The 19,373-nt window shown below is 34.8% G+C and overlaps 1 protein-coding gene across 4 annotated transcripts in view; it reads right to left on the reverse strand.

Annotated features, from left to right (window-relative positions):
- Positions 1-19,373, reverse strand: part of PBX3 (PBX homeobox 3) — a 214,510-nt gene that overhangs the window by 103,727 nt on the left and 91,410 nt on the right. The gene's annotated exons all lie outside the window — the stretch shown is intronic.

Genomic DNA, 19,373 nt, shown 5'->3' on the forward strand with positions numbered 1-19,373 from the left:
CGATTTATAAAAAAGGACTGAAGTTGGTAAATTTCCTCCTTGAGCTATCTGGCATTACAGAAAAACCACTTTTTCTCAAAATGATGAAATCAGCCAATCAAAAGAATTTCTCTACCGTGAAGAAGCTCCAGAGACAAAAAGCTGAGTTCAAATTCTATCTTGACCACAATTTAATCACTTTACATAGATGAGTACTTAGGAATGACTCAGAATTATATAATAAATGTTAGCTTTGTTTTGGAGTCACACCTGCCAGTGCCTGGAGATCGTTCCCAGCAGTTTTCAGGGGGCTATGTGAAGTTGGGAGTTCCTCCTGAAAGTATTAGTAAAAGAATTATTTAATACATGTTCAACTGGCAAACATGAATGATGAAACTAGTTATATGAGTGGCTGGAGAGATAGTGTAGTAGGCAGGGCATTTGCCTTGAACGCAATCAACCTGGGTTTGACCCCAGGCCAGCACTCCATAAGGTCCACCAAGCACCAGGAATAAACCTTGAACACTGTCAGGTGTGGCTCAAAAACCAAACTAAAGAAGTAAAACTAGCTAAATAAATAACAGTAAGTAATTTCATCAAGACTCAATTTACCCATTTCTCAATTAGAAGCTTTACCCAGTGATGTCCCACGTCTCTCCTGAGTACTCCACATTCCAGACACTGGACAGTGAGCTCTGATAGTTGACTCCCAAAATAACTTGTCAAAAAGAATGGGTTTTCTTGACACTGGTCTCTCAACATGCTAATCAGGTTTTAAAAATATAAAGTCACAATGCTGCATATTATCTCATATTATCTCAGACAAAAGCATAGCAGCGTTTTTAAAAAGCTTTTAGAAATTCTGTCCAACTTTGTTTAGTCTATCATTCTTTGAACTTACTTTGACCATGGGTAATGTAAAATTTACATTAATTATCTTTCATAACACTTGTTCAATTATTTGAATACACATATCTGGAATACTCTACCAGTTTATAAGTCACGCTTCACCCTTGCCCCCTGAAATGCTACCTATTTCTTAAAGGAAATAGAGATATTCCAAAGTCCAATGGCATTATCTACTTTGGAACTAAAAGCTCTTTACTGGAGAATTGTATGATTAGAAATAAATATTTTTCAACAAATATTACTAGGTGGGAAGAGGTAAACATCTAGATGACATTAATTATTAAGAGAAGAGGGGAATATATGAAAGCAATTGTGATAGGCTAATAGTGTCAGCTTTATGACATTAATTTCTAAATTAAGATATCTTCTAAGATGGTGTGGCTAAGCTATTAGTCCGGAGAAGGAAGGATGGAAGGGAGGGAGGAAGGTCTACGCTGACTGCCTTTGACACTGACCAGAGCAAAACATTTCACAGAGCATAGGTATTGTAGTATCCTGTGGATTTTGAAATTACAAAGACCCAATTCAAATCTCAGTTCAGCCTCTTAGCTGTGTGATGTGACAGTTCACTTTACTTCTCTGAGCTTCTGTTTGTTCAGCTATAAAACGGAAGCATTAGTAACTAGCCGGTAAGACAACAGCAGGTAAAGACCAAAGTTTAAGCACAAAATTCATGCTAAGGAAACATAAAGTCCCTTTGAGTTCCCACCCACAGAAGACATGTACTTTATTTCCTTCCCTCTGAAAAACAGAATGCCACAGTAAATAGATTTAATCCCTATGGTCCGTGGTCCCTGAAGTTTACACACACACACACACAACACATACACACATACACACATTCTATATATACATAAATTGTATATACAGATGTATATACATACATGTATATACATCTGTATATATACATATGTATAAAAGTTTTATGCCTTCTGAAAAATAAAGATCCAGAATAATGGGAAATCTACTTTAACAAGAATAGATTTAAGCCGAGACCTGAAAGATGAACAACAATAAGACCATTTTGTTTTATTTAACTACACCTCTGCAACCCAGGAGTATCCCTACTATCATTTCTGTCTCTCTTCTACTTTCCATCTCTCTCCACGGGCTACTTGGCCTTTGCCTGTAAACAGGCACAAGCCTTAAAGTCTTCTTGATGGGTAGAACGTGTGGTCATACAATGTCATTTAACTTACTGCCACCAACAGCTATTTGTTTTATATGTGCCATCACTAAAGATAGTTAAGAAGATGGGGCCAGAGCAATAGTATAGCATGTAAGGAGCTTGCCTTGCACGTGGCCAACATGGGTTCAATCCCTAGATCCCATATAGTCCCCCAAACACTACCAGGAGTGATCCTGGACTAATCCCTGAGTGCTACTGGGTGTGGCACCAAAACGAAACAAAATAAAATGGAAAAAAAGATAGTTAAAAAAAAGAAAGGTCAAAGATCTTCAAAAGTAGAATTCCCAAATTAGAATATACATTTACTTTCTAGAAATAGAAATTCTGAATAGAGTTCTATTCATTTAGATGTATTCATTTTTTAAAAGCCATATTACTTTCATAACCTGAAAACCCCTTATTACTTTTTAGTTTAGTGTTATAGGAATATATATGCACATTCATAGACATATAATAGTTAAAAATTTGAAATTATAACTAAATCACACCAAGATTAAATGAGACACTTTAGAAGTAGGCGTTGACCATTTTTTATTGAATGCTTATTAAATGTACTTAGAGTGTGCATATTTCTTCTCTTCTCCCCATGCATTCCAATAATTTTCTGAAGTAATTTATTTATTCATCCACTTTTAAAGTAGGAATATTTCTATGACAAATCATTAGCAGCCCTCAGCTGTCTTACTTTTTTTGTTTTCTTTTTAACTCTCACGCAATATTTAGAAATCAGGAAAAGCAGTCAGGGTGCCCTTTCCTACAGTTCTCAATCCGCCAAAGTGGGCATTAAATGGAAGGGCCCAAGGATGTAACACTGCTCAGGCCATGTGGTGCCAGGGATCAAACCAGGTTTAAGTGACTACATGTAAGGCGAATGCCTTAACCCCTGTACTAACTGCCAGCCCCGCTTCCTCATTATTATTATTATTATTATTATTATTATTATTATTATTATTATCTTGCTTTTAGGGTCACACCCAGCAATGCACAGGGGTCACTCCTGGCTCATGCACTCAGGAATCACCCCTGGTGGTGCTCAGGGGACCATATGGGATGCTGGGGTTTGAACCCGGGTCGGCCGAGTGCAAGGCAAACACCCTACCCGCTGTGCTATCACTCCAGCCCCTTCCTCATTATTTTAAATATATTTCTATGCTCACTACAAAAAAATTGCTGATTAGTTTACAAAAAAAGATTTTGGCAATCACAATAATCCTTTAATTTGTGCCACGGGTGCTGCTTAAACGGTAGAGCATACACTGTGTAGGCATGAGACTCAGGGTGTGATCCCTTGCACAGAGAGCCCACCAACCCAACACCACACAGTATGTTTCCCTAACAAGAGCAAATCATCAAAATTCCCTTAACCAACTAATAATGCATTTATGTTTTTAGCTGAAGTATCAGAGTGCTACGGAAAAAAGCAGAAACTCATTCTGTCATTAATAAGTCTTTTGTTTTATTATAGTTTATCATAAATATGTTATATGTCAATATATACATTTATATTAAATGCCATTTATGTTTAATAAATGTATTTAGGTATAGCTAATAGCTTCACATGCAAATTTATTTTGCTATGAGGAAATTAAATAGAATTGTTATTTATGAAATGACAAGATATAATCAGTGGTTAGATGATTTTTGAAAGAAAGCAATCTTAAAATAATTGATGATGGAAGCCAGGTGGGAGAGTGTAATATATGTGTTAAAATTTTGGAGAAACAATTTGAGTAAAAGAATGAGAAGAGAAAGAATTTCCTGTTATGTCAGAAAAATTTGCTTTCTTCATAAATGGTAGATTAAAATCCTCTGAAACTAAGATCTTACTCTTAGAAATTCAGTATCCTTATGTATTTTTTGTCACCATGCCAAAAATGACCAGGTTTTGAATAAAAATGAAGCTGACAAAGATAGGTACATCCCTAAGTTAAAACTATGATTAACTTTCAAGAAATTAAATTGTACACCCTTTTTAAAATCATGGAACTTACCGAACAAAGAAAAGAATATTACACTGAAATTGGGCGGGCATATCAACTAAAAGCACTTCCAGATGGCAAAGAACTCATTGAAATAAGAATTACAGAAGTATAGTCAAAGCAATATTCTGTCTTTGATAATTTAGAGGCAGCCATGATAACCACTATTTGTACATGACAGTCATATGAAATAATAAACCTTGCTAGCTATAAACATTACCAAATTCTGACACTATTGATTTATTATGTCTAACAGTGACATCAAACCAAACAACTGACAGAAACAATGTTACAGCTTTAAGAGCAGTTTGTCAACGATTAATACTGCCAAACGGGGTTTAGCTTTATGCTGGGACCGCTTGTCTAGCAGTTGTCAATCCAAGCAAAAATTACTACTGCCACACGTCTGCTAACACAGGCCCGAGGCGCCGCTCCGTTAGCCCTCATTACCCCGATCACTGCAAATACAGATGCAAGGCCAGTCCCTATTTAATATGCGTGTTAATTATGCAAATTATTAATTGGGCTGGTGCTTGAGGACTTGTGTTTATGCCCAGATTAGAGTCAATAACTGTATCACACAGCATTCTAAGCCTGACCTGTGACAGAAATAAAGCTGTGCAGAAAGCAGCATTTTTCTCATACTCTTGAGTTCAGAACACTGGCTCTACACAGAATATTTTATACTGATTCAGAAAAAGGCTCCACAGGGGAGATGGAGAAATCACAGTCTATGTCTTTTATTAATATATTTCTCTGTTAATATTCCTTGCTTGACATTGTTCATAATTATTTACAACATTCATTAAATTACTTTACCAAGTCCATTGTTTGTATAGCAAAAATGGCGAGTACGCTGTGCTACAAGATATTTTTACAGTTATTTTTTTCCAATAAGGCTATGGTTTTTGTCCTATTTATATTACATGTCCATAAAAATTGTATGACATGATATTATGTTGTAAATTTTTTTTATTTTAAAAAAAATCATATAGATCTAAACCTCCAAAGATAGAGAGCAAAGCTATAAGGTTTTTCCAATTAAAATTTACAGCAGACAATGTTGTAAATTTTATACAGTTGTAATGCTTGCTGCAGTTGTACTGAAATGGGAACTATTGATCAGTATGATTTCCCAGGATACATGAAAGGGGAACAAGGTATTGCACAAACAGAAACAAAACTTTCATTTGTAAAGCTTTCTATTAGACTTTACTGCCCTCATTTGGTTCTAGATGCATCTATCTAAACAAGAAAGGAGCTACATTCTCCCTATAGAATTACAAAAAAGTGAAAACAAATACAAACAGCAACAAAAAGCACACAGTTAATCAAAAGTAACATTGTGCTCTAGGAAAAGCAGTTTTAATATATTATCAAGGTATCTTTAATTTAATAAAAAGATAATTATCATTTAAAAGAACGTTAGAAGAAAAATACCTTTACCATGAAAATGAAAGTAAATCAAGATCCAATTAGAATAACACACTAGTAAAACACTAAAAGAAAGCATTAATAAAATATTTAAAACACTGAAAGTAGTTTCTATGAATATGTTAAAAAGCTTTATAAATATTCCCAGTGCAGTAGTACATTTATAAAGTTGCTAAAAATTTTTAGTTTTTAATAGATCACAGGTTCAACTCCTGAAATCAAATATATAAATACATTATAGTACTGCTTTCTTGGGATTGATTCCTAACTAAAACTGAAATTGAAAGCTCTGATACTATTCTGCCTGGTTTTGTTATAGTGTCTTACCGATGACATCTCGAACTTTTCTTGACCTTACAAATAATATAGAATTGTGGAGAGAGTCTACACCCAACTTATGCTCAGGGCTTATTCTTGGTTCTGTGCTCAGGGATCACTCTTGGAAATGCTTGGGGGAACTTATGTGGTGATGGATGCATGCATGCTTACCCACTAGACTACCTGTAATGCTCTAGAAGCAATTCGACAATGAAAGAGAGAGTTCATATCCAGAAAGCTTCACCCAGGTAAGGCAGAAAAGCAAAGTTATAATGACAATGAGTTGGTCTTCCCATTCTTGAATTTGAAAGAACATCATTTGGGAAGTAGGGGTTGTCCAACAGCAGCTAAAATTTCTTAAAATCTGGATAGGGGTGGCACTCAGAAATAGAAGACTTGCCTTGCGTGTAGAGGTCCAGGTTCAATCTTGGTACCAGAAAAATAAATTTGTTGAGCAGGGGAGAGAGCTGGAAGGGCCTGTGTTCTAGCTGTGCAGGCTTTGCATTCGAAAGCCCCAGGGTTCCTCTTTGGCACATGTCTCCAGAGCACTGCTAGGTGTGACCTCCCCACACTCAATAAACAAAGTATTTTATGATTCATATGGAAGGTCAACCTTGATACCAAGTTTGGTACCCTCCAGGAATTTCTCTGTGTGTGTTGTTTGTGTACAAGAGCCAATTAATATTCCTTATTTTAATAAATGAAGGTTTTCATGTCAATGCCTGTTAATAAGTACTAGTCAGGGCCAGAGAAACTGCAGGTGTTAGGATGTTTCCTCTGCACAGGGTCAACCACGGATCAATCCCTGCCGCCACTTTTGGTCCCAAAGCACCACCATAAATGACCCCTCAGCAGAAAGCAAGGAGTAAGCCACAAGCACCACTGGTTGAGGCCCAAAGCCCCAAACCAAAATTAGTATTAAAACAGCTATTCTCTAATATTGATCTAAAATTTTATTGGGGGGGCTCTGGAGCGATAGCACAGCAGGGAGGGCGTTTGCCTTGCACGTGGCCAACCCACGTTCGATTCCCAGCATCCCATATAGTCCCCTGAGTATCACCAGGAGTAATTTCTGAGTGCAGAGCCAGGAGTAACCCCTGTGCATCATGGGTGTGACCCAAAAAAGTAAAATTTTGTTTGGGTATTATTTTAATGCTTTAAAAAATTATGCTAATTTATGGATCTGAAAAGTGGTATTTAATTCACAACAATAAAAGAATTCTAGGAACAGCACAGGTACACCACTTTGAAAAATGCCTCAAAGTGGTGGAGGTCATGCATTGCAGGTAGGAGCCTCAGATTTAATTCCCAGCACTGCATGGTACCCTGAGTGGCCACAAGGCAATAAGCTGGGCAGGGGCTCTGATCACCTCTGCACACGGCCCCAATAAATGCAAATGACAAAAAAATCCTGAAGGGGCTATTTTGCTCTTTGATCAAGGGCTAATTGCCCTAATTGAATGATCAAAAAAATGTAACTTCAATTTGGCATCAATTTTTTTAAATTATAAAACTCAGTATTGTTATAAATTTAAAAATTTTTACTTCCTTTTCCCACTAAAGTCATTCAAATTTTTCAACTCTCAGGTGTCCTTTGTGGAAGCCAGGGCTCTGAAGGATCATTTTCTAAAAGATAGCAGACCTTGTTTCTATAAAAATCACTGCACTAAAAATACAGTTTTTGTAATATTTTGGAGCATATCCACCTGGTGACCATTCCTAAAGAAATACTAACATTAAAGTTTATTTGGAAAAACCATAGTGAGAATTACAAACTATATATTGAAGAAAACCAGTAAGACCCCCAGTTTGTCAACTTTATTTAGAACAGTTAGTTTTTGCACTTGCAAGCTCTAACTTCTGATGAAGAGAGTAAATTAAAACCTCTGTTGTAGAAAAAAAAGTGCAAAATCAAAATCGAAGTCAAGGCCAACAGTATGACCTCTAGTTAAGCCAATCATTTACATACATATAACTCTCCAAGATAGTTTTACAAATTGAGAAAATGGAGAATTTATTTAGTCACTGAAAAGATGAACATAATAAATGCTGACAAAAACATTAAAAACAATATCCCTGCCTTATACTACAGAGTGTATCAAAGGCCTACTAGGTATTATATGCAAATTAACAACATAAAGCTTGTTATTAACATCCAAAAATTCCTGAGGCAGTATAATCCAATCATGTAGTCATGATCAGATATTGTGTTCAGAAGACAAGCAAAAGTTTAAGGAAATAACTGGGAAAGGAATGCTCTTATAAAAAGTTATAACTATGGATGCAGTATTTCCTGAAGAAAACAAATGTTATTTCTTTTTCAATTCTAACATGTTTCACAACAATGTGATGAACTGACCAAAAGCAACATCCTCCCTCGCTGCTTCCAGAGACTACATATCAAGCAACGATTTATTCAAAGACGGAACCAATCTCAACTTGATGTGCAATGGTTCTAAAAAAAAAAAGGACATATTCAGAGCACAAGAAACTGGAACCTCATTGCACACAACAGTATTTATTCTGTATCGAGTCAGTGTTTCTAAAAGCCAAATGCCCATCTTTAGTACTACTAAATTGTAATGTGCAGAATATAAAACATTCAGATAACCTCCCAAATTAACAGTTTGAATTTAAACAGGTAGTCAGAGGCAACCTTTCATTATAAAGGGGTAAAAGAAATAAACAATAGATGAATCTAATAATGGGAAAAGATAACAAAGACCTAGGATTCTAGCATCTGGCACTAAATGAACTTTTTTGTAAACTGAATGGCGGTTTCCAAAACTGCTCCAAGCATCATTCCTTTGCCAAGGCAGTAAACAGCTTTTATCAGCAATAATGATGGCATAATCCCAGCTAAAAAGGAAAGTAACATATGGCAGCAGCCCTCCAAATACCATCCCAACAAAGTAGGGGGCATTTTTATTACGGCGTCCACTTGCAGAAAATCTGCCAGGCATCTTTCCCCCTTTATCCCCCTCTCTCTATTTATTTGTTTTTAAACAGGTTATCATCTTCTCCAAACTAAATATCACATTTGGGAATTTTAAACTAATGATTCCGTTTTCTTCAATCCACTCACAGACTTACACAAAGAAACTGCTACAACTAATGATAGCTAATAAAAGACAGTAAAGCAGCCTATTTAAAAAAAAAGTTTTACAAAATTCGAGGATTTTTTAATCTCTAAATTGATAAAGAAATGTTTTTAATTAAAGATACCCTTCCAGAATGGCTTATACACCTTTGAAATAATTGGGGCATCTTAGAAATAATTCGCTTTACCAGTATAATGAGTCCTCAAGAAATTCAGGTAGAAAACAAAGTAGACAAAATATTATTTGGTATAATCGTGATAAACAATGAGCTATAGTAAAGTACAAAGAAAATAATCTATAAATGATCTAAATCTTATTTGATATGTATTAAACTGTCAGCTTCATAACATACAGTTCTGATCAAAACAATCACAGTGAAGTATTTTTTAGGTCAACATACTGTTTATCAATAAAAGTAGAAAAGAAGATGCTTCTATAAAATATCTTCTAATGGCCTGTGGGGATATCTAATGAATCATAAATCCTACCTTGGTTTTCAATGACAGACTTTCTATTTTCATTGACAAGTCAATGGCTGTCTTTTTACCTAGGCTCTTGATCTTTCTTAATACCTTGAAAATAAAATCTGAGAATGACAAACGTGTCATTTTGATTCAGATTTTCAATGCCATAATGAGTAGATCTGGAAAGTTAATTTACTAACAAATACAACAATTACTGTGTCCTACATATTTAACATCTCATTATACACAGCCATATACACTTTGTTTATTTCAGGTGAATTTATTAGCTGTAGAGGGATCAATAAAAAAGTAAGAGAATGTTAATATTTTTGACAACTCTAGCAATAAATATTTTTTCAGGCTGAAAAATGTATCTAATAGTTCGACTCACTGATGTGCGCTACAGTTTACCACAGTGTCTATATTTCTGTTGTCAGTTTTACAGTATCTCCCTTCATTAAACCTATCAAGTTTTCCTTTTGATCATGCAACCAAGGCCAAAAGACAGATATCTTCCTGGAACAGAGCAGTCTGCCAAGTCTTTCACAAGACCAGCTTAACCTCCCTATTGATTTTTTCAACACTGCAGCCATTCATTGTTTGTGACATTTGGCTGTCGGCTCTTTAACACCCTTCAACCAAATCAATTTCATATTTTTGTCAATGCTCTGCAAGAATATGAGTAAAAATAGGAAGAGACTTCGCATGATTTAAAATGTTGATTTTCTCAAACAGTTTTGTCCTTAGTTTTTATAAGGCTTATAAACTTAATTCATGTGCTTATTTATATTTCTAAGAAAATAAGGAAGAAGTGTTAGAAGTTGTAATATTTCAGTATGGTACTAAAACTATAGTATGGAAAAATAAGAAAATTGGTAAAAAGTGGGAAAATAAAATATCTCAGTGTGTTATATAGTATGGTAAAATTTTCTGGTAAAAATAAAAATAATAATTTTTCAGTATAGTACAATACACTAAAATTTTCTTATTTTCTTAATGTTAAAGAATTATTATATAATCACATACTACTTGATTTAAAGTCTATTTACATAAAAACAATGTATACTGTGGCTTGAATATTTAAATAACGTCTAAGAAATGTTTAAAGGCAATAAACACATATGTATCATCATTACTGTATTTTCAAAGAGCAAACCTTGTCCAAAAATCACAGTTCAGCATTTTGATCAAAGCGAAGTCTCAACTTGCAGTGCACCCTAACACTAAATGCCACTGATGACCTTGAGGCTGCCAATGCAAAAACTTCTTTTAACATTAGATAGGAAAATATGTAAAAAAAATCAAAGACACAGACATTCCAAATCCTGTCAAATCTCCCAGAAAATTTTGTCCACTCTCGTGGAAATGGATGGCCTGAGAATAAAAGTCAAAAAATTTAAATATTTTTACTTATTTTGTCAATAATAGTTATAATTTTATATTAATTACTACTAGTTTACCTGCCTTTAGTGAGTTATCAAAAGATGTTAAATCATAGTTACTCATCTAAATAGATAAGAATGATAAAAAAGTATATTAACAACTAGAAAAACTTAATAATTCACTGGAAACCATTACACAATATCAAAGGCCACATATAATATATGCGATTCTTCAAAATATACTATAACCTAATGAATTTGTTTTCTGTCATATTAATAGATGCTCCAAAAGTCTCCAAATATAAACTGCATCATAAGTAAAAATTTAAAAGTTGCAAGGATCATTTTAAGTGTAAGCTTTTCTCTGACACATCAAAACCATTGAAAAAGAAAATTAATAATCTGATGATCCAAATAGGGCATATAGACCATTTTGGTAATACAGTGCATATACAGAGTTAGCATGCTGCCATAGCATAATTACACTTCACCTAACCTAAAACACTGTTAGTTCTAAGATTCACTGTGATTTTATGTGCTATCGTGAGAAAAAAATTTCTGCCAATTAAACTATGACATGACATCGATTGTTAGAAGCATCCTAATTTCAGAAATGTTAAAATGTTAAATGAGGGGAAATGAACATCTTAGAATCAATGGAACACAGTTTTGTTGAACTAGAATAACATCTAATATTGGTTCTTTATGTGTGCCATTTTTAAATGTGCACATTAAGTATTGTAACATAACACTTCCAGTCACTTTAGAACATTAACATGACCTTCTGCCTAACACACTGACTTCCACATTATCCTTTTGACTTCTTATAGATATGCTGCTGTAAAGTACAGTATAATGAATAAAAATACATGAGGAAATCCTATCATATCTGCCACATTTGCAAATAAATCATTTTGAAAACTTTAAACAAGAATCAACAAAACATTCTTTACAGCAATACTTATGGAAGTACTCGTCTGGCCTTAGAACTTATATTTAAATAAGGGTCTCCCATTCATTAAATGGAGCCATGTCCAGCAATGATCAAGAACCATTCAGTGCCAGGGATCAAGCCTGGGGCCTCTTGAGCTACATCCCCAGCCCTAGGGAAAATGCTGTAAATCTTTGATCCTCAGCTTTTTATTGAAGATCAATGACAGCAGTAATACCTTTCTCTCAAAACTATTATGAAAGCTAACTGAGATAATGTATGCCAAAATTCTTAAGAGAATTACTAGGCACGCCATAAATGTTGAATAAACATTTTCTCTTTCTTACTACTATTGCAATATCTGCACTGAAACCTGATGAATAGCTGACTCCAGTACAATCTTTATACACACACACACACACACACACACACACACACCACACACCACACACACACACACACACATATATGGATGTTGCTGATAGCACCTCAGAAATTATACATGATAGCAAAATGCATATAGTAGTCAATTATGTATGATTAGAACCTTAGAATGTAAACCTCTAAGAGCCAGAAAATAGCTCAGGGATAAAGGGTTTACGTCTTATATGCATAAGGACCAGAGTTTGATACCCAGCACCGCATGCCTCCCTAGGCACTGTAAGTGCTTCCCTCTGCTCCCACCAAGAGCTACCAGTGTAGCCCTGGAGATCCCAGATCACTTCTGGGTAAGACCCTGATGTCTTCCAAACACTGCTGTTGTAACACTCAAGGGTTTTGCACTACCACATTGTTAGATGCTAGTCAAGTTGGCCTTTTGGTCTCTGCTCCATCTCTGTTATCTAGAAAAATGCTAACCACATATTAGGTACTCAGTAAATGTATCAATTTGAATTCAAATAAATTTTAATTTTTAATCACAAGAGTATTCTGGCAGCAACTCAACAAGAACAATGAAGTTAAAGACTATTTTCTTCCACCTTTCCCATCCTAAAAGTTGCTGTTACAATGATAATTTCAGAGGCTGGGGAGAGAATTCATGTCATATTCAGAAGTGCACAGGCTATTCCTGGCAGTGCTCAGGGAATCACATGGCGTCAGGGATCAAACCCAGAACTCTTGTATGCAAAGCATATTCTCTACTCATCTGAGTCATCTCCCTATAATGCTGGATTTTACAGCAAAAATGAACAATAGCAAGATTCTAATTAAATATTTATTCGGTATCTACCATCAGAATATACAATGTGGGATCAGAGCAATAGTAAAGCAGGTAGGAGCTTGCCTTGCACATGGCCAACCCAGGTTCAATCTCTGGCATCCCATATACTCCTCCAAGCCCCATTTGGAATGATCCCTAAACCCAGAGCCAAGAAAAGTCCCAGGCACACTGAGTGCGACCCCAAAACAAACAAAACAAAATGCACAATGCTAGGCAGAGGGAAAAGGCATAAGTAATATAAAATACAGCAGACATTTTCATGGAAAGACAACAGTACAAATGAAAGTAAATGTGACTAAATTTCAAAACAAATCACTTACGTAACTATTTCCTACCTAGAGAACAAAAAAATCAAAATTACTTAAATTGAGGCTTAAAAAGTGTGTATGACTACTGGAATCATGACAATAATTAAGTGAATGCAGGTGAGTGATGTACTAAACCAAAGGAACTGATCAATGTTCATGAGACAATGAGGGACTCTTGGAGTACTACCCATGCGAAGTCCAAGCAAGATTTCCCAAATAAGAAATTAGTTCTCAGGGAGAGGTACAATTATTTCATTAAAGGTTAATAAAATAACAAAATAAAACTGAATCAACAAACTAGACATGACCAATCAACCTGTTAGATTTAGCACAGATTCTAGATCAGCCACCTTGAGCACCTATTCAATTCAACATGTTTACTGATGCTGCTGTGCCTTGAGTGGTGCAAAGAATCTGGGTGTACAAAGACAGTAAGAAATACACCCATCACAAAAGCTATTCTAAGAGGTAGCACTTAATTTAGATTGCTGTGATCTATTTGTGCCTCCACAATTACCACCATTCTACAGGATAAATTCATGGACTGAAAGATGGGACAAGATAAAGATAGTCTACCAGAGAAGATCCTGCCCCTAGACCTATTTAGTTCATTTGAACATACACTAAGAAAAAAGTTACTGTAATATATATATATATATACATATATATATATGATTTTTGTGAATGAATTAGAAACATAAAAAATCCTGGATTTTCCTACAGACACATTAACATTAATATTTTGTTTATTTCTGTGTCTTTTACCCTACATTAAAGAACTTGGAGAAAAAAAATCTATGAATATGTTATATTACTACATACAGTAACAAGAAGTCTCTCAATGAGAGACGTTACTGGTGCCCGCTCGAACAAATCGATGAGCAACGGGATGACAGTGACAGTGACTATTTTATAAATAACTTTGTAAGTTAAAAATTTTGAACACTTTATATATGAATAATTTTTCTAAAACATGATTTCAAATAACTATATGGAAGTCACATAGATTATAGCATAGTTTAACTACAATCACCTAATGTTGTATATTTCACTTAATTATAATTTTACTCTATTAGGAATAATGCTACAAAGTATATCACCAAGTAAATAAATAGTGGGTATCAGAACCTATCCAAATAGATGATTCCAATTAATAGATGAAAAATGAAAATCAGAGTTGAAATACCTGCTTTGCAATTCAAAATTAATAGATGTGGAGTTACATCTATTAATGAGCATAGATAACTGCCAACATTACAAAAAGGAAGGAAAAACAAACATTATGTGCCACCAGATATAAGAAGATATCATATTACAAGAAGCATATTTTAAGGAGAAAAAAGATCTTAAAGAGAAAAAAACTGGAATCTGATTATGTCTAGAGATTAGTCAATTTGTAGGAAATACGCAGAACAGAAGAACATGTTCACTATACCAGAGGGATGCAGTGAACAAAATCTAAACTGGGAAATTACAGAACTAATAAATCTGGGTGTTTTTGTTTCCCCCCAACAACAACCAAAGGTGTAAGAAAATAGAAAAGCAGCTTTAAATTAAAAAAAAAAAAACACTAGAACATAGAGGAACTGATTGCAATAGAAGACTTGATGTGCACTGTTTCAAAGAAAACATTTTGATAGATATTAAAGATTACTGCTTTTATTTTGGTGAACTAACAAATCAGATATGCAGGATAGATGTTTTGAAGAGTGGTAACTCCTTAGAGATTCACAGTGAAACAGTTACAAGTGAAATAATGTCTTGGAGTTATTTACAAAATATGAGGGGGAGGCTAAGGTGAGAATGAAGCAGAATTAGTCATGAATTGGTTAAGTGTGTTGTACCACTGGTTCATCTTCAATCATAACTCAAAATTCTTCCGAGTAAGAAGCTGAGAGACAGAAGGACAAGGGAATGCTACTTTAAGACCATTTTTGCATGCCCTTTGTTTTTGTAGGCTTCTAAAATCAGAAATAGTTTCTTTCTTTAATATTGATATCTGAACTCCAAGCATGAGAACAAATCTTAAGTGTTTTAAAATAATTTTTAAGTCACCTTAAGATTTCTTTGCCAGTTTACGCTACTCAAGCAGTGTATACAGCAGTGTACTTCTGCCTTTATGGTCACCCTGTCATGTGAATAAACAAACATAATTTGACAATGTCTAGTTTTAATATGCACATGAGCAGTTACGATTATCCCACAGTCCTACACATTGCATAAAATTGAGTACCTATCACAGTGTTTCTCTGATACATATCACCATTTAGTAAAGAAAATTAAAGAAATTATAGGCAGACAGTTCATTACTTTTGTTTGGATCCTCATCTCCTATCCCCAAGTGGTAGGTAGCATCAACTCACATAAATATTCTTGAAATTTAAGAAACTTAATATTTCACTTATCTTTACCCACTCTATAGAATATATTCGAAAAATTAATTCAGCTAATCAGTTTCACTTTATATTCAAGACCTACAGAGCAAATACACGAAGAACAAAAGTTACTTTGATTTTTAAGTAGTCAAACAGAATAAACAGAGAATACTCAAATTTTTACATTTTGTGTATTTACTTCAACATTTTGCTAACATGGCAAATTACAAGATACATTATATGGTTTTGATCCTAGTATTCACTCAGGTTTTCTTAGGAAATGCATTGTCATGGTACCATACGCTAGAAATAGCCAGGCTTAGTGGTGGCAAAGCTTCAAATATTATATACTCACATTTTTAAATCAGGCCAGACACCTGAGACAAAAACTGTCCCCAAAGCTGCCTGGAACAGCTACATGCTGGTCACTCTTTCTTGTCAAGGCTGATTTATTGCCTCCTTGCTGTTCAATTTCACATTTTGTCCTCATCATATCCCTGGCTCATGATCATTCTATGCTGACCCTTGTAGGGCAGGCAGAGAATATTGATAAAACAATTATCTGTTAGCCGTTCATTTGATTTTCCATTTCAATTACGGATTGCACGAGGCAAAAGGAAAAAGATTGCATCATTGATTTTTCTACCTTACAACAGTACAGAGTTGCTTTGATGGTTATAAAATGAATGCAACTCAACCATGCTTTTAAAGGTCATATTTTTTGTTTTAGTGTATTTTTTCAAAGCTTAACATATGCAACTGTACACATTCTATAAGGAAAATGTGCCCTCAAAACCCAAGCTACACTGTCAGTATCAGGTGAGAAAAAATATATGAGTAGAAATGTTTCAGAAGTCTGGACCATTACACAGCTGCACTCTCATTACATAGCAAAGGACTTCCTGGAAAAGCATACGGGGTGGGGAATTCTCAAGGTTTTCTGGAAGATTCAGAAACTGAGAACACTGAGCATCCCACCCGTAAGCAACCCTTAAGAAAAAAAGGGCAGGGGGAGGAGGATCAAATCACCATGTCCTACTTCCTGACAAAAGCAGTCACTTAGTAATTGCAGTTCCTTAGTTCCTATAATATGTAAGAAGCAGTTGTGGCTTAGTTTTGCAATGTTTTAAAGCATATTTTACTACTAACCATAACCATGTTTAAACCTCACCTATCTGAAAGGCTGATAATATGCTATTGCTAGCCAGTGATCCAGGACGGTCACAGTCAGAGAGAAATGGTGCTGAACCTACTAAACTTCATTACGGTTCAGCGAATGGTACAGCTCCAGGGGATGTTCACATGGCCGACCTTAAGAAAAGTTCAGCCTTTGATCAAGGTTTAGTGTTCCTGGAGTAGCAATGGTACAGGAAAGGGTTTCCATTTTCTGTGCCATAAGGTGCCGGTGTTGATCTTCTTAAAGCCCCAGAGTTTTCTTCCAAGACTGGATTATGCTCAGCAATTAAGGTAATGAACTAGCTGAGGTAACAAAGCATAATGATCTCTTTTGTCCTTTGAATTCTTATGAACTCCACTCATTCACAATAGTCTGGCATGCAAGGCTTTTTCAAACACTGTACTGCTTAAAACTATGTAAAAATGATTACTTCCATTATGCCTTCATGGTTTGACATTTTTAATTTAAACACCTGTAATATTTAAGCATAGTTTTTAGAACCAAAATACCCACTCAAAGAATGCTAGCTTACATTCTGGCAATATTTTGACATTCCATATAGTATATTTTAATGCCTGAAAAGATAATGTGATGAATCCATTATAAATGTATCAAAATATGTATACCTAGGACTTTTTCTTGGTTTTTTGTTTTTAAACACAAAAGGTTTTTAAAAAGTCATTTCTATTAGGTTAAAATAGTCACTTGCAAAAAATTGTTGACTGTGTTAACATTCTTCAAGTTCAATGTGACCTAAAATATGAAGGGGGAAAAAAAAAACCCTAAATTATAACCGAAAACTTCTCTAAAAATGGACTTATGTTGTATTTTATGTATTTTTTCCTAACTGAGTCACTTTTAGAAAAAAGATATTTTATGTAGAGATAACATTTCCCAGAATTTGCTATCACTTTTATTTTATAAATATTTGTTAAACATCTGGGTACTTTTTTTTTTTACATTCTCTCAAATCTTTGCATGTTATAAACCTTCACCACTGCAGAATTTGCTGCTCTCTGATCTTTCATCTTAACACATTTCCAGCCCCAAATTTCACTTCAATCTCACCTCATCTCTCCATACTACATTAACCCCTGGCAATTGCCTTCCAAATGACCCCATTAAGCTGTAATTGCCTCAGCAGGCCTGCACTTTCGCTTGTAATTCTGTACCTCTCATCTCCCAGACGTTCTCTCAGCATCATTTCATGTTCTGGCTCCCTTCACTGAGCTCAGCTTATGACCTCGCTGCACCATGGCCGAAATGACTACTAAAAGCATAACAGAGACGGAATTCCATTACTTATTTTTAAAAGTTCTCTGGTGCCCTAATGTAATATTCTTTCGGGACTGTTGTCAAGGATACCAAGCACCGGCCATTAAAACCTTTTGTTTTCCAAGGCATTCCGTCTTTTATTAATAAATAAAGATAAAGATAATGTGCATCCAGCCGGTGGAAAGTCAGGGTTTGTTTGCAATTTTCTCTCTCTATTCCAACCTTATTCTGTCCAGGATGTTTAGAAAATATAGATAATATAAAAGCCTTTTAAAAATTTTCCATGTGTCCCATATGATCACACCAGACCCAAAATAATATAAGAAGGAATCAATGAAAATATACATCCACAGGCTTGAAAATCCTCCTTTTAAATCACGTGTAATTTGTTACACACTCATATTTAAGTAATATCATAAAGAAAATCATAAGATAGTTTAGAAACAAAATTTATAATCACTTTATGTTAGATAGTCGGTCCCTGTGGGTAAATGAAATTCCCAATGGACAGTCTCAGAACAGTAGAACCAAACAGCAAGAAAAACCTTATTAAACTCATCAACCAAGTCTGTGGATATTTTAGGGGAACCTATGATCACCAGCTTAAGAAAACTAAAAGAACAAATGTTAATAGTTAAAAAAATCTAGAAGCCAAGTAACTCCATCAAGAATTGTTTAAAGTGAAAAGATGAAATTTCTTTTACATGAAAAGTCAAGGATAGTCTCAGTAAAACTTGGAACAAAGCTAGAATTGCCATAAAAATAGAAATGCCAGATTTTGTATGCAACAAACACCACTGTTTCCCTCACCATAGACTAAAAATTAAAATTTGCATATCGAAAACAAATTCTAAATATAAGCTCACAAGTTCCAACATAAGGAAATAAAAACCCATCAATGGGGAAAAAAGGTCTTCACAAAAACAATACAATCAAAAAGGTCAATGAAGAGGCAAAGCTGTAAAATTGGGCTCAGATAAGGCACAGCAAGACTGCCTTCAAATGGAGGTTCTGTGCAAAAGAACTCTGGCAACTAATCCCCATCATCTTGAGTCAATATTGACCTGTTTCACCCTAAACTTCAATGCTCCGCTTTGTGCATCTCTTTCAGTCCTCTCCAACCAATGAATACCATTAAGCTAAGATACTCTGCTAAGTGCCTCCAAAATAAAAATCATTTTTTAAAACAGAAGCAGCTATTTTCTGGACTAGACCTCATTAAATGCAAAATGAAAACAGCAGTTGTGTAAATTTCTCCTCACTGGACGGCTGAGAAAGACTGAATGGAAAGGGGTGAATTCTTTTATGCATGTAATAGTTCAGAAAACTG

The sequence above is a fragment of the Sorex araneus genome, chromosome 1 (genome assembly GCF_027595985.1).
Source record: "Sorex araneus isolate mSorAra2 chromosome 1, mSorAra2.pri, whole genome shotgun sequence".
NCBI lineage: Eukaryota > Metazoa > Chordata > Mammalia > Eulipotyphla > Soricidae > Sorex > Sorex araneus.